Source organism: Coturnix japonica, chromosome 20, assembly GCF_054131305.1.
Source record: "Coturnix japonica strain WE chromosome 20, WE-NBRP24, whole genome shotgun sequence".
NCBI classification, from domain to species: domain Eukaryota; kingdom Metazoa; phylum Chordata; class Aves; order Galliformes; family Phasianidae; genus Coturnix; species Coturnix japonica.
In genome coordinates this window covers 505,637-521,080 of record NC_140682.1, presented here as the reverse complement: position 1 = coordinate 521,080, position 15,444 = coordinate 505,637, and positions in this window count along the sequence as shown.

Here is a 15,444-nt window from a genome sequence, read left to right as displayed (position 1 = left end):
AGTAGATTCTGAGTTGAGTTTTAGCCGCAGTAGATTCCGAGTTGAGTCGTAGCCGCAGTAGATTCTGAGTTGAGTCGGAGCCGCGGTAGATTCGGAGTTGAGTCGTAGCCGCAGTAGTTTCCGAGTTGAGTCGTAAGCCGCAGTAGATTCTGAGTTGAGTCGTAGCCGCAGTAGATTCTGAGTTGAGTCGTAGCCGCAGTAGATTCCGAGTTGAGTCGTAGCCGCAGTCGATTCCGAGTAGAGTCGTAGGTGCAGTAGATTCTGATTTGAGTCGTAGCCGCAGTAGATTCCGAGTTGAGTCGTTGCCGCAGTAGATTCTGAGTTGAGTCGTAGCCGCAGTAGATTCCGAGTTGAGTCGTAGCCGCAGTAGATTCAGAGTTGAGTCGTAGCCGCAGTTGATACCGAGTTGAGTCGTAGCCACAGTAGATTCCGAGTTAAGACGTAGGTGCAGTAGATTCCGAGTTGAGTCGTAGCCGCAGTTGATTCCGATTTGAGTCGTAGCCGCAGTAGATTCCGAGTTGAGTCGTAGCCGCAGTAGATTCTGAGTTGAGTCGTACCCGCAGTAGATTCGGAGTTGAGTCGTAGCCGCAGTAGATTCCGGGTTGAGTCGTAGCTGCAGTAGATTCCGAGTTGAGTCTTAGCCACTGTAGATTCTGAGTTGAGTTTTAGCCGCAGTAGATTCCGAGTTGAGTCGTAGCCGCAGTAGATTCTGAGTTGAGTCGTAGTCGCAGTAGATTCCGAGTTGAGTCGTAGCCGCAGTAGATTCTGAGTTGAGTCGTAGCCGCGGTAGATTCGGAGTTTAGTCGTAGCCGCAGTAGATTCCGAGTTGAGTCGTAGCCGCAGTAGATTCCGAGTTAAGACGTAAGTGCAGTAGACTCCGAGTTGAGTCGTAGCCGCAGTAGATTCCGAGTTGAGTCGTAGCCGCAGTAGATTCTGAGTTGAGTCGTAGCCGCAGTAGATTCCGAGTTGAGTCGTAGCCGCAGTAGATTCTGAGTTGAGTCGTAGGCGCGGTAGATACGGAGTTGAGTCGTAGCCGCAGTAGAGTCCGAGTTGAGTCGTAGCCGCAGTAGATTCCGAGTTAAGACGTAAGTGCAGTAGACTCCGAGTTGAGTCGTAGCCGCAGTAGTTTCCGAGTTGAGTCGTAGCCGCAGTAGATTCTGAGTCGAGTCTTAGCCGCATTAGATTCTGAGTTGAGTTTTAGCCGCAGTAGATTCCGAGTTGAGTCGTAGCCGCAGTAGATTCTGAGTTGAGTCGCAGCCGCGGTAGATTCCGAGTTGAGTCGTAGCCGCAGTAGAGTCCGAGTTGAGTCGTAGCCGCAGTAGATTCCGAGTTAAGACGTAAGTGCAGTAGACTCCGAGTTGAGTCGTAGCCGCAGTAGTTTCCGAGTTGAGTCGTAGCCGCAGTAGATTCTGAGTTGAGTCTTAGCCGCATTAGATTCTGAGTTGAGTTTTAGCCGCAGTAGATTATGAGTTGAGTCGTAGCCGCAGTAGATTCTGAGTTGAGTCGTAGCCGCGGTAGATTCGGAGTTGAGTGGTAGCCGCAGTAGATTCCGAGTTGAGTCGTAGCCGCAGTAGATTCCGAGTTAAGACGAAAGTGCAGTAGACTCCGAGTTGAGTCGTAGCCGCAGTAGATTCCGAGTTGAGTCGTAGCCGCAGTAGATTCCGAGTTGAGTCTTAGCCGCAGTAGATTCTGAGTTGAGTTTTAGCCGCAGTAGATTCCGAGTTGAGTCGTAGCCGCAGTAGATTCCGAGTTGTGTCGTAGCCGCAGTAGATTCTGAGTTGAGTCGTAGCCACAGTAGATTCGGAGTTGAGTCGTAGCCGCAGTAGATTCCGAGTTGAGTCGTAGCCGCAGTAGATTCCGAGTTAAGACGTAGGTGCAGTAGACTCCGAGTTGAGTCGTAGCCGCAGTAGATTCCGAGCTGAGTCGTAGCCGCAGTAGATTCTGAGTTGAGTCGTAGCCACAGTAGATTCCGAGTTGAGACGTAGCTGCAGTAGATTCCGAGTTAAGACGTAGGTGCAGTAGACTCCGAGTTGAGTCGTAGCCGCAGTAGATTCCGAGTTGAGTCGTAGCCACAGTAGATTCCGAGTTAAGACGTAGGTGCAGTAGACTCCGAGTTGAGTCGTAGCCGCAGTAGATTCCGAGTTGAGTTGTAGCCGCAGTAGATTCCGAGTTGAGTCGTAGCCGCAGTTGATTCTGAGTTGAGTCGTAGCCGCAGTAGATTCCGAGTTGAGTCGTAGCCGCAGTAGATTCTGAGTTGAGTCGGAGCCGCAGTAGATTCGGAGTTGAGTCGTAGCCGCAGTAGATTCCGAGTTGAGTCGTAGCCGCAGTAGATTCCGAGTTGAGTCTTAGCCACAGTAGATTCTGAGTTGAGATTTAGCCGCAGTAGATTCCGAGTTGAGTCGGAGCCGCAGTAGATTCGGAGTTGAGTCGTAGCCGCAGTAGATACCGAGTTGAGTCGTAGCCGCAGTAGATTCCGAGTTGAGTCTTAGCCACAGTAGATTCTGAGTTGAGATTTAGCCGCAGTAGATTCCGAGTTGAGTCGTAGCCGCAGTAGATTCCGAGTTAAGACGTAAGTGCAGTAGACTCCGAGTTGAGTCGTAGCCGCAGTAGTTTCCGAGTTGAGTCGTAGCCGCAGTAGATTCTGAGTTGAGTCTTAGCCGCATTAGATTCTGAGTTGAGTTTAAGCCGCAGTAGATTCCGAGTTGAGTCGTAGCCGCAGTAGATTCTGAGTTGAGTCGTAGCCGCAGTATATTCCGAGTTGAGTCGTAGCCGCAGTAGATTCCGAGTAGAGTCGTAGGTGCAGTAGATTCTGATTTGAGTCGTAGCCGCAGTAGATTCCGAGATGAGTCGTTGCCGCAGTAGATTCTGAGTTGAGTCGTAGCCGCAGTAGATTCCGAGTTGAGTCGTAGCCGCAGTAGATTCAGAGTTGAGTCGTAGCCGCAGTTGATTCCGAGTTGAGTCGTAGCCACAGTAGATTCCGAGTTAAGACGTAGGTGCAGTAGATTCCGAGTTGAGTCGTAGCCGCAGTTGATTCTGAGTTGAGTCGCAGCCGCGGTAGATTCCGAGTTGAGTCGTAGCCGCAGTAGAGTCCGAGTTGAGTCGTAGCCGCAGTAGATTCCGAGTTAAGACGTAAGTGCAGTAGACTCCGAGTTGAGTCGTAGCCGCAGTAGATTCCGAGTTGAGTCGTAGCCGCAGTAGATTCCGAGTTGAGTCTTAGCCGCAGTAGATTCTGAGTTGAATTTTAGCTGCAGTAGTTTCCGAGTTGAGTCGTAGCCGCAGTAGATTCCGAGTTGTGTCGTAGCCGCAGTAGATTCTGAGTTGAGTCGTAGCCGCGGTAGATTCGGAGCTGAGTCGTAGCCGCAGTAGATTCCGAGTTGAGTCGTAGCCGCAGTAGATTCCGAGTTAAGACGTAGGTGCAGTAGACTCCGAGTTGAGTCGTAGCCGCAGTAGATTCCGAGCTGAGTCGTAGCCGCAGTAGATTCTGAGTTGAGTCGTAGCCACAGTAGATTCCCAGTTGAGACGTAGCTGCAGTAGATTCCGAGTTAAGACGTAGCCGCAGTAGATTCCGAGTTGAGTTGTAGCCGCAGTAGATTCTGAGTTGAGACGTAGGTGCAGTAGATTCCGAGTTGAGTCGTAGCCGCAGTAGATTCCGAGTTGAGTTGTAGCCGCAGTAGATTCTGAGTTGAGACGTAGGTGCAGTAGATTCCGAGTTGAGTCGTAGCCGCAGTTGATTCTGAGTTGAGTCGTAGCCGCAGTAGATTCCGAGTTGAGTCGTAGCCGCAGTAGATTCTGAGTTGAGTCGGAGCCGCAGTAGATTCGGAGTTGAGTCGTAGCCGCAGTAGATTCCGAGTTGAGTCGTAGCCGCAGTAGATTCCGAGTTGAGTCTTAGCCACAGTAGATTCTGAGTTGAGATTTAGCCGCAGTAGATTCCGAGTTGAGTCGTAGCCGCAGTAGATTCTGAGTTGAGTCGTAGCCGCAGTAGATTCCGAGTTGAGTCGTAGCCGCAGTAGATTCTGAGTTGAGTCGGAGCCGCAGTAGATTCGGAGTTGAGTCGTAGCCGCAGTAGATTCCGAGTTGAGTCGTAGCCGCAGTAGATTCCGAGTTGAGTCTTAGCCACAGTAGATTCTGAGTTGAGATTTAGCCGCAGTAGATTCCGAGTTGAGTCGTAGCCGCAGTAGATTCTGAGTTGAGTCGTAGCCGCAGTAGATTCCGAGTTGAGTCGTAGCCGCAGTAGATTCTGAGTTGAGTCGTAGCCGCGGTAGATTCGGAGTTGAGTCGTAGCCGCAGTAGAGTCCGAGTTGAGTCGTAGCCGCAGTAGATTCCGAGTTAAGACGTAAGTGCAGTAGACTCCGAGTTGAGTCGTAGCCGCAGTTGATTCTGAGTTGAGTCGTAGCCGCAGTAGATTCCGAGTTGAGTCGTAGCCACAGTAGATTCTGAGTTGAGTCGTACCCGCAGTAGATTCGGAGTTGAGTCGTAGCCGCAGTAGATTCCGGGTTGAGTTGTAGCTGCAGTAGATTCCGAGTTGAGTCTTAGCCACAGTAGATTCTGAGTTGAGTTTTAGCCGCAGTAGATTCCGAGTTGAGTCGTAGCCGCAGTAGATTCTGAGTTGAGTCGGAGCCGCGGTAGATTCGGAGTTGAGTCGTAGCCGCAGTAGTTTCCGAGTTGAGTCGTAGCCGCAGTAGATTCTGAGTTGAGTCTTAGCCGCATTAGATTCTGAGTTGAGTTTAAGCCGCAGTAGATTCCGATTTGAGTCGTAGCCGCAGTAGATTCTGAGTTGAGTCGTAGCCGCAGTATATTCCGAGTTGAGTCGTAGCCGCAGTAGATTCCGAGTAGAGTCGTAGGTGCAGTAGATTCTGATTTGAGTCGTAGCCGCAGTAGATTCCGAGTTGAGTCGTTGCCGCAGTAGATTCTGAGTTGAGTCGTAGCCGCAGTAGATTCTGAGTTGAGTCGTACCCGCAGTAGATTCGGAGTTGAGTCGTAGCCGCAGTAGATTCCGGGTTGAGTCGTAGCTGCAGTAGATTCCGAGTTGAGTCTTAGCCACAGTAGATTCTGAGTGGAGTTTTAGCCGCAGTAGATTCCGAGTTGAGTCGTAGCCGCAGTAGATTCTGAGTTGAGTCGTAGCCGCAGTAGATTCCGAGTTGAGTCGTAGCCGCAGTAGATTCTGAGTTGAGTCGTAGCCGCGGTATATTCGGAGTTTAGTCGTAGCCGCAGTAGATTCCGAGTTGAGTCGTAGCCGCAGTAGATTCCGAGTTAAGACGTAAGTGCAGTAGACTCCGAGTTGAGTCGTAGCCGCAGTAGATTCCGAGTTGAGTCGTAGCCGCAGTAGATTCTGAGTTGAGTCGTAGCCGCAGTAGATTCCGAGTTGAGTCGTAGCCGCAGTAGATTCTGAGTTGAGTCGTAGGCGCGGTAGATTCGGAGTTGAGTCGTAGCCGCAGTAGAGTCCGAGTTGAGTCGTAGCCGCAGTAGATTCCGAGTTAAGACGTAAGTGCAGTAGACTCCGAGTTGAGTCGTAGCCGCAGTAGTTTCCGAGTTGAGTCGTAGCCGCAGTAGATTCTGAGTTGAGTCTTAGCCGCATTAGATTCTGAGATGAGTTTTAGCCGCAGTAGATTCCGAGTTGAGTCGTAGCCGCAGTAGATTCTGAGTTGAGTCGCAGCCGCGGTAGATTCCGAGTTGAGTCGTAGCCGCAGTAGAGTCCGAGTTGAGTCGTAGCCGCAGTAGATTCTGAGTTAAGACGTAAGTGCAGTAGACTCCGAGTTGAGTCGTAGCCGCAGTAGTTTCCGAGTTGAGTCGTAGCCGCAGTAGATTCTGAGTTGAGTCTTAGCCGCATTAGATTCTGAGTTGAGTTTTAGCCGCAGTAGATTACGAGTTGAGTCGTAGCCGCAGTAGATTCTGAGTTGAGTCGTAGCCGCGGTAGATTCGGAGTTGAGTGGTAGCCGCAGTAGATTCCGAGTTGAGTCGTAGCCGCAGTAGATTCCGAGTTAAGACGAAAGTGCAGTAGACTCCGAGTTGAGTCGTAGCCGCAGTAGATTCCGAGTTGAGTCGTAGCCGCAGTAGATTCCGAGTTGAGTCTTAGCCTCAGTAGATTCTGAGTTGAGTTTTAGCCGCAGTAGATTCCGAGTTGAGTCGTAGCCGCAGTAGATTCCGAGTTGTGTCGTAGCCGCAGTAGATTCTGAGTTGAGTCGTAGCCGCGCTAGATTCGGAGTTGAGTCGTAGCCGCAGTAGATTCGGAGTTGAGTCGTAGCCGCAGTAGATTCCGGGTTGAGTCGTAGCTGCAGTAGATTCCGAGTTGAGTCTTAGCCACAGTAGATTCTGAGTTGAGTATTAGCCGCAGTAGATTCCGAGTTGAGTCGTAGCCGCAGTAGATTCTGAGTTGAGTCGTAGCCGCAGTAGATTCCGAGTTGAGTCCTAGCCGCAGTAGATTCTGAGTTGAGCCGTAGCCGCGGTAGATTCGGAGTTTAGTCGTAGCCGCAGTAGATTCCGAGTTGAGTCGTAGCCGCAGTAGATTCCGAGTTAAGACGTAAGTGCAGTAGACTCCGAGTTGAGTCGTAGCCGCAGTAGATTCCGAGTTGAGTCGTAGCCGCAGTAGATTCTGAGTTGAGTCTTAGCCGCATTAGATTCTGAGTTGAGTTTTAGCCGCGGTAGATTCCGAGTTGAGTCGTAGCTGCAGTATATTCTGAGTTGAGTCGTAGCCGCAGTAGATTCCGAGTTGAGTCGTTGCCGCAGTAGATTCTGAGTTGAGTCGTAGCCGCGGTAGATTCGGAGTTGAGTCGTAGCCGCAGTAGATTCCGAGTTGAGTCGTAGCCGCAGTAGTTTCCGAGTTAAGACGTAGGTGCAGTAGACTCCGAGTTGAGTCGAAGCCGCAGTAGATTCCGAGTTGAGTCGTAGCCGCAGTAGATTCCGAGTTGAGTCTTAGCCGCAGTAGATTCTGAGTTGAGTTTTAGCCGCAGTAGATTCCGAGTTGAGTCGTAGCCGCAGTAGATTCTGAGTTGAGTCGTAGCCGCAGTAGATTCCGAGTTGAGTCGTAGCCGCAGTAGATTCTGAGTTGAATCGTAGCCGCGGTAGATTCGGAGTTGAGTCGTAGCCGCAGTAGATTCCGAGTTGAGTCGTAGCCGCAGTAGATTCCGAGTTAAGACGTAGGTGCTGTAGACTCCGAGTTGAGTCGTAGCCGCAGTAGATTCCGAGTTGAGTTGTAGCCGCAGTAGATTCTGAGTTGGGACGTAGGTGCAGTAGATTCCGAGTTGAGTCGTAGCCGCAGTTGATTCTGAGTTGAGTCGTAGCCGCAGTAGATTCCGAGTTGAGTCGTAGCCGCAGTAGATTCTGAGTTGAGTCGGAGCCGCAGTAGATTCGGAGATGAGTCGTAGCCGCAGTAGATTCCGAGTTGAGTCGTACCCGCAGTAGATTCGGAGTTGAGTCGTAGCCGCAGTAGATTCCGGGTTGAGTCGTAGCTGCAGTAGATTCCGAGTTGAGTCTTAGCCACAGTAGATTCTGAGTTGAGTTTTAGCCGCAGTAGATTCCGAGTTGAGTCGTAGCCGCAGTAGATTCTGAGTTGAGTCGTAGCCGCAGTAGATTCCGAGTTGAGTCGTAGCCGCAGTAGATTCTGAGTTGAGTCGTAGCCGCGGTAGATTCGGAGTTTAGTCGTAGCCGCAGTAGATTCCGAGTTGAGTCGTAGCCGCAGTAGATTCCGAGTTAAGACGTAAGTGCAGTAGACTCCGAGTTGAGTCGTAGCCGCAGTAGTTTCTGAGTTGAGTCGTAGCCGCAGTAGATTCTGAGTTGAGTCTTAGCCGCATTAGATTCTGAGTTGAGTTTTAGCCGCAGTAGATTCCGAGTTGAGTCGTAGCCGCAGTAGATTCTGAGTTGAGTCGCAGCCGCGGTAGATTCCGAGTTGAGTCGTAGCCGCAGTAGAGTCCGAGTTGAGTCGTAGCCGCAGTAGATTCCGAGTTAAGACGTAAGTGCAGTAGACTCCGAGTTGAGTCGTAGCCGCAGTAGTTTCCGAGTTGAGTCGTAGCCGCAGTAGATTCTGAGTTGAGTCTTAGCCGCATTAGATTCTGAGTTGAGTTTTAGCCGCAGTAGATTCCGAGTTGAGTCGTAGCCGCAGTAGATTCTGAGTTGAGTCGTAGCCGCGGTAGATTCGGAGTTGAGTGGTAGCCGCAGTAGATTCCGAGTTGAGTCGTAGCCGCAGTAGATTCCGAGTAAAGACGAAAGTGCAGTAGACTCCGAGTTGAGTCGTAGCCGCAGTAGATTCCGAGTTGAGTCGTAGCCGCAGTAGATTCCGAGTTGAGTCTTAGCCGCAGTAGATTCTGAGTTGAGTTTTAGCCGCAGTAGATTCCGAGTTGAGTCGTAGCCGCAGTAGATTCCGAGTTGTGTCGTAGCCGCAGTAGATTCTGAGTTGAGTCGTAGCCGCGGTAGATTCGGAGTTGAGTCGTAGCCGCAGTAGATTCCGAGTTGAGTCGTAGCCGCAGTAGATTCCGAGTTAAGACGTAGGTGCAGTAGACTCCGAGTTGAGTCGTAGCCGCAGTAGTTTCCGAGCTGAGTCGTAGCCGCAGTAGATTCTGAGTTGAGTCGTAGCCACAGTAGATTCCGAGTTGAGACGTAGCTGCAGTAGATTCCGAGTTGAGTCGTAGCCACAGTAGATTCCGAGTTAAGACGTAGGTGCAGTAGACTCCGAGTTGAGTCGTAGCCGCAGTAGATTCCGAGTTGAGTCGTAGCCACAGTAGATTCCGAGTTAAGACGTAGGTGCAGTAGACTCCGAGTTGAGTCGTAGCCGCAGTAGATTCCGAGTTGAGTTGTAGCCGCAGTAGATTCTGAGTTGAGACGTAGGTGCAGTAGATTCCGAGTTGAGTCGTAGCCGCAGTTGATTCTGAGTTGAGTCGTAGCCGCAGTAGATTCCGAGTTGAGTCGTAGCCGCAGTAGATTCTGAGTTGAGTCGGAGCCGCAGTAGATTCGGAGTTGAGTCGTAGCCGCAGTAGATTCCGAGTTGAGTCGTAGCCGCAGTAGATTCCGAGTTAAGACGTAAGTGCAGTAGACTCCGAGTTGAGTCGTAGCCGCAGTAGTTTCCGAGTTGAGTCGTAGCCGCAGTAGATTCTGAGTCGAGTCTTAGCCGCATTAGATTCTGAGTTGAGTTTTAGCCGCAGTAGATTCCGAGTTGAGTCGTAGCCGCAGTAGATTCTGAGTTGAGTCGCAGCCGCGGTAGATTCCGAGTTGAGTCGTAGCCGCAGTAGAGTCCGAGTTGAGTCGTAGCCGCAGTAGATTCCGAGTTAAGACGTAAGTGCAGTAGACTCCGAGTTGAGTCGTAGCCGCAGTAGTTTCCGAGTTGAGTCGTAGCCGCAGTAGATTCTGAGTTGAGTCTTAGCCGCATTAGATTCTGAGTTGAGTTTTAGCCGCAGTAGATTATGAGTTGAGTCGTAGCCGCAGTAGATTCTGAGTTGAGTCGTAGCCGCGGTAGATTCGGAGTTGAGTGGTAGCCACAGTAGATTCCGAGTTGAGTCGTAGCCGCAGTAGATTCCGAGTTAAGACGAAAGTGCAGTAGACTCCGAGTTGAGTCGTAGCCGCAGTAGATTCCGAGTTGAGTCGTAGCCGCAGTAGATTCCGAGTTGAGTCGTAGCCGCAGTAGATTCCGAGTTGAGTCTTAGCCGCAGTAGATTCTGAGTTGAGTTTTAGCCGCAGTAGATTCCGAGTTGAGTCGTAGCCGCAGTAGATTCCGAGTTGTGTCGTAGCCGCAGTAGATTCTGAGTTGAGTCGTAGCCGCGGTAGATTCGGAGTTGAGTCGTAGCCGCAGTAGATTCCGAGTTGAGTCGTAGCCGCAGTAGATTCCGAGTTAAGACGTAGGTGCAGTAGACTCCGAGTTGAGTCGTAGCCGCAGTAGTTTCCGAGCTGAGTCGTAGCCGCAGTAGATTCTGAGTTGAGTCGTAGCCACAGTAGATTCCGAGTTGAGACGTAGCTGCAGTAGATTCTGAGTTGAGTCGTAGCCACAGTAGATTCCGAGTTAAGACGTAGGTGCAGTAGACTCCGAGTTGAGTCGTAGCCGCAGTAGATTCCGAGTTAAGACGAAAGTGCAGTAGACTCCGAGTTGAGTCGTAGCCGCAGTAGATTCCGAGTTGAGTCGTAGCCGCAGTAGATTCCGAGTTGAGTCTTAGCCGCAGTAGATTCTGAGTTGAGTTTTAGCCGCAGTAGATTCCGAGTTGAGTCGTAGCCGCAGTAGATTCCGAGTTGTGTCGTAGCCGCAGTAGATTCTGAGTTGAGTCGTAGCCACAGTAGATTCGGAGTTGAGTCGTAGCCGCAGTAGATTCCGAGTTGAGTCGTAGCCGCAGTAGATTCCGAGTTAAGACGTAGGTGCAGTAGACTCCGAGTTGAGTCGTAGCCGCAGTAGATTCCGAGCTGAGTCGTAGCCGCAGTAGATTCTGAGTTGAGTCGTAGCCACAGTAGATTCCGAGTTGAGACGTAGCTGCAGTAGATTCCGAGTTAAGACGTAGGTGCAGTAGACTCCGAGTTGAGTCGTAGCCGCAGTAGATTCCGAGTTGAGTCGTAGCCACAGTAGATTCCGAGTTAAGACGTAGGTGCAGTAGACTCCGAGTTGAGTCGTAGCCGCAGTAGATTCCGAGTTGAGTTGTAGCCGCAGTAGATTCTGAGTTGAGACGTAGGTGCAGTAGATTCCGAGTTGAGTCGTAGCCGCAGTTGATTCTGAGTTGAGTCGTAGCCGCAGTAGATTCCGAGTTGAGTCGTAGCCGCAGTAGATTCTGAGTTGAGTCGGAGCCGCAGTAGATTCGGAGTTGAGTCGTAGCCGCAGTAGATTCCGAGTTGAGTCGTAGCCGCAGTAGATTCCGAGTTGAGTCTTAGCCACAGTAGATTCTGAGTTGAGATTTAGCCGCAGTAGATTCCGAGTTGAGTCGTAGCCGCAGTAGATTCTGAGTTGAGTCGTAGCCGCAGTAGATTCCGAGTTGAGTCGTAGCCGCAGTAGATTCTGAGTTGAGTCGTAGCCGCGGTAGATTCGGAGTTGAGTCGTAGCCGCAGTAGAGTCCGACTTGAGTCGTAGCCGCAGTAGATTCCGAGTTAAGACGTAAGTGCAGTAGACTCCGAGTTGAGTCGTAGCCGCAGTAGTTTCCGAGTTGAGTCGTAGCCGCAGTAGATTCTGAGTTGAGTCTTAGCCGCATTAGATTCTGAGTTGAGTTTAAGCCGCAGTAGATTCCGAGTTGAGTAGTAGCCGCAGTAGATTCTGAGTTGAGTCGTAGCCGCAGTATATTCCGAGTTGAGTCGTAGCCGCAGTAGATTCCGAGTAGAGTCGTAGGTGCAGTAGATTCTGATTTGAGTCGTAGCCGCAGTAGATTCCGAGATGAGTCGTTGCCGCAGTAGATTCTGAGTTGAGTCGTAGCCGCAGTAGATTCCGAGTTGAGTCGTAGCCGCAGTAGATTCAGAGTTGAGTCGTAGCCGCAGTTGATTCCGAGTTGAGTCGTAGCCGCAGTAGATTCCGAGTTAAGACGTAGGTGCAGTAGATTCCGAGTTGAGTCGTAGCCGCAGTTGATTCTGAGTTGAGTCGCAGCCGCGGTAGATTCCGAGTTGAGTCGTAGCCGCAGTAGAGTCCGAGTTGAGTCGTAGCCGCAGTAGATTCCGAGTTAAGACGTAAGTGCAGTAGACTCCGAGTTGAGTCGTAGCCGCAGTAGTTTCCGAGTTGAGTCGTAGCCGCAGTAGATTCTGAGTTGAGTCTTAGCCGCATTAGATTCTGAGTTGAGTTTTAGCCGCAGTAGATTCCGAGTTGAGTGGTAGCCGCAGTAGATTCTGAGTTGAGTCGTAGCCGCGGTAGATTCGGAGTTGAGTGGTAGCCGCAGTAGATTCCGAGTTGAGTCGTAGCCGCAGTAGATTCCGAGTTAAGACGAAAGTGCAGTAGACTCCGAGTTGAGTCGTAGCCGCAGTAGATTCCGAGTTGAGTCGTAGCCGCAGTAGATTCCGAGTTGAGTCTTAGCCGCAGTAGATTCTGAGTTGAGTTTTAGCCGCAGTAGATTCCGAGTTGAGTCGTAGCCGCAGTAGATTCCGAGTTGTGTCGTAGCCGCAGTAGATTCTGAGTTGAGTCGTAGCCGCGGTAGTTTCGGAGTTGAGTCGTAGCCGCAGTAGATTCCGAGTTGAGTCGTAGCCGCAGTAGATTCCGAGTTAAGATGTAGGTGCAGTAGACTCCGAGTTGAGTCGTAGCCGCAGTAGTTTCCGAGCTGAGTCGTAGCCGCAGTAGATTCTGAGTTGAGTCGTAGCCACAGTAGATTCCGAGTTGAGACGTAACTGCAGTAGATTCCGAGTTGAGTCGTAGCCACAGTAGATTCCGAGTTAAGACGTAGGTGCAGTAGACTCCGAGTTGAGTCGTAGCCGCAGTAGATTCCGAGTTGAGTCGTAGCCACAGTAGATTCCGAGTTAAGACGTAGGTGCAGTAGACTCCGAGTTGAGTCGTAGCCGCAGTAGATTCCGAGTTGAGTTGTAGCCGCAGTAGATTCTGAGTTGAGACGTAGGTGCAGTAGATTCCGAGTTGAGTCGTAGCCGCAGTTGATTCTGAGTTGAGTCGTAGCCGCAGTAGATTCCGAGTTGAGTCGTAGCCGCAGTAGATTCTGAGTTGAGTCGGAGCCGCAGTAGATTCGGAGTTGAGTCGTAGCCGCAGTAGATTCCGAGTTGAGTCGTAGCCGCAGTAGATTCCGAGTTAAGACGTAAGTGCAGTAGACTCCGAGTTGAGTCGTAGCCGCAGTAGTTTCCGAGTTGAGTCGTAGCCGCAGTAGATTCTGAGTCGAGTCTTAGCCGCATTAGATTCTGAGTTGAGTTTTAGCCGCAGTAGATTCCGAGTTGAGTCGTAGCCGCAGTAGATTCTGAGTTGAGTCGCAGCCGCGGTAGATTCCGAGTTGAGTCGTAGCCGCAGTAGAGTCCGAGTTGAGTCGTAGCCGCAGTAGATTCCGAGTTAAGACGTAAGTGCAGTAGACTCCGAGTTGAGTCGTAGCCGCAGTAGTTTCCGAGTTGAGTCGTAGCCGCAGTAGATTCTGAGTTGAGTCTTAGCCGCATTAGATTCTGAGTTGAGTTTTAGCCGCAGTAGATTATGAGTTGAGTCGTAGCCGCAGTAGATTCTGAGTTGAGTCGTAGCCGCGGTAGATTCGGAGTTGAGTGGTAGCCGCAGTAGATTCCGAGTTGAGTCGTAGCCGCAGTAGATTCCGAGTTAAGACGAAAGTGCAGTAGACTCCGAGTTGAGTCGTAGCCGCAGTAGATTCCGAGTTGAGTCGTAGCCGCAGTAGATTCCGAGTTGAGTCGTAGCCGCAGTAGATTCCGAGTTGAGTCTTAGCCGCAGTAGATTCTGAGTTGAGTTTTAGCCGCAGTAGATTCCGAGTTGAGTCGTAGCCGCAGTAGATTCCGAGTTGTGTCGTAGCCGCAGTAGATTCTGAGTTGAGTCGTAGCCGCGGTAGATTCGGAGTTGAGTCGTAGCCGCAGTAGATTCCGAGTTGAGTCGTAGCCGCAGTAGATTCCGAGTTAAGACGTAGGTGCAGTAGACTCCGAGTTGAGTCGTAGCCGCAGTAGTTTCCGAGCTGAGTCGTAGCCGCAGTAGATTCTGAGTTGAGTCGTAGCCACAGTAGATTCCGAGTTGAGACGTAGCTGCAGTAGATTCTGAGTTGAGTCGTAGCCACAGTAGATTCCGAGTTAAGACGTAGGTGCAGTAGACTCCGAGTTGAGTCGTAGCCGCAGTAGATTCCGAGTTAAGACGAAAGTGCAGTAGACTCCGAGTTGAGTCGTAGCCGCAGTAGATTCCGAGTTGAGTCGTAGCCGCAGTAGATTCCGAGTTGAGTCTTAGCCGCAGTAGATTCTGAGTTGAGTTTTAGCCGCAGTAGATTCCGAGTTGAGTCGTAGCCGCAGTAGATTCCGAGTTGTGTCGTAGCCGCAGTAGATTCTGAGTTGAGTCGTAGCCACAGTAGATTCGGAGTTGAGTCGTAGCCGCAGTAGATTCCGAGTTGAGTCGTAGCCGCAGTAGATTCCGAGTTAAGACGTAGGTGCAGTAGACTCCGAGTTGAGTCGTAGCCGCAGTAGATTCCGAGCTGAGTCGTAGCCGCAGTAGATTCTGAGTTGAGTCGTAGCCACAGTAGATTCCGAGTTGAGACGTAGCTGCAGTAGATTCCGAGTTAAGACGTAGGTGCAGTAGACTCCGAGTTGAGTCGTAGCCGCAGTAGATTCCGAGTTGAGTCGTAGCCACAGTAGATTCCGAGTTAAGACGTAGGTGCAGTAGACTCCGAGTTGAGTCGTAGCCGCAGTAGATTCCGAGTTGAGTTGTAGCCGCAGTAGATTCTGAGTTGAGACGTAGGTGCAGTAGATTCCGAGTTGAGTCGTAGCCGCAGTTGATTCTGAGTTGAGTCGTAGCCGCAGTAGATTCCGAGTTGAGTCGTAGCCGCAGTAGATTCTGAGTTGAGTCGGAGCCGCAGTAGATTCGGAGTTGAGTCGTAGCCGCAGTAGATTCCGAGTTGAGTCGTAGCCGCAGTAGATTCCGAGTTGAGTCTTAGCCACAGTAGATTCTGAGTTGAGATTTAGCCGCAGTAGATTCCGAGTTGAGTCGTAGCCGCAGTAGATTCTGAGTTGAGTCGTAGCCGCAGTAGATTCCGAGTTGAGTCGTAGCCGCAGTAGATTCTGAGTTGAGTCGTAGCCGCGGTAGATTCGGAGTTGAGTCGTAGCCGCAGTAGAGTCCGACTTGAGTCGTAGCCGCAGTAGATTCCGAGTTAAGACGTAAGTGCAGTAGACTCCGAGTTGAGTCGTAGCCGCAGTAGTTTCCGAGTTGAGTCGTAGCCGCAGTAGATTCTGAGTTGAGTCTTAGCCGCATTAGATTCTGAGTTGAGTTTAAGCCGCTGTAGATTCCGAGTTGAGTAGTAGCCGCAGTAGATTCTGAGTTGAGTCGTAGCCGCAGTATATTCCGAGTTGAGTCGTAGCCGCAGTAGATTCCGAGTAGAGTCGTAGGTGCAGTAGATTCTGATTTGAGTCGTAGCCGCAGTAGATTCCGAGATGAGTCGTTGCCGCAGTAGATTCTGAGTTGAGTCGTAGCCGCAGTAGATTCCGAGTTGAGTCGTAGCCGCAGTAGATTCAGAGTTGAGTCGTAGCCGCAGTTGATTCCGAGTTGAGTCGTAGCCGCAGTAGATTCCGAGTTAAGACGTAGGTGCAGTAGATTCCGAGTTGAGTCGTAGCCGCAGTTGATTCTGAGTTGAGTCGCAGCCGCGGTAGATTCCGAGTTGAGTCGTAGCCGCAGTAGAGTCCGAGTTGAGTCGTAGCCGCAGTAGATTCCGAGTTAAGACGTAAGTGCAGTAGACTCCGAGTTGAGTCGTAGCCGCAGTAGTTTCCGAGTTGAGTCGTAGCCGCAGTAGATTCTGAGTTGAGTCTTAGCCGCATTAGATTCTGAGTTGAGTTTTAGCCGCAGTAGATTCCGAGTTGAGTCGTAGCCGCAGTAGATTCTGAGTT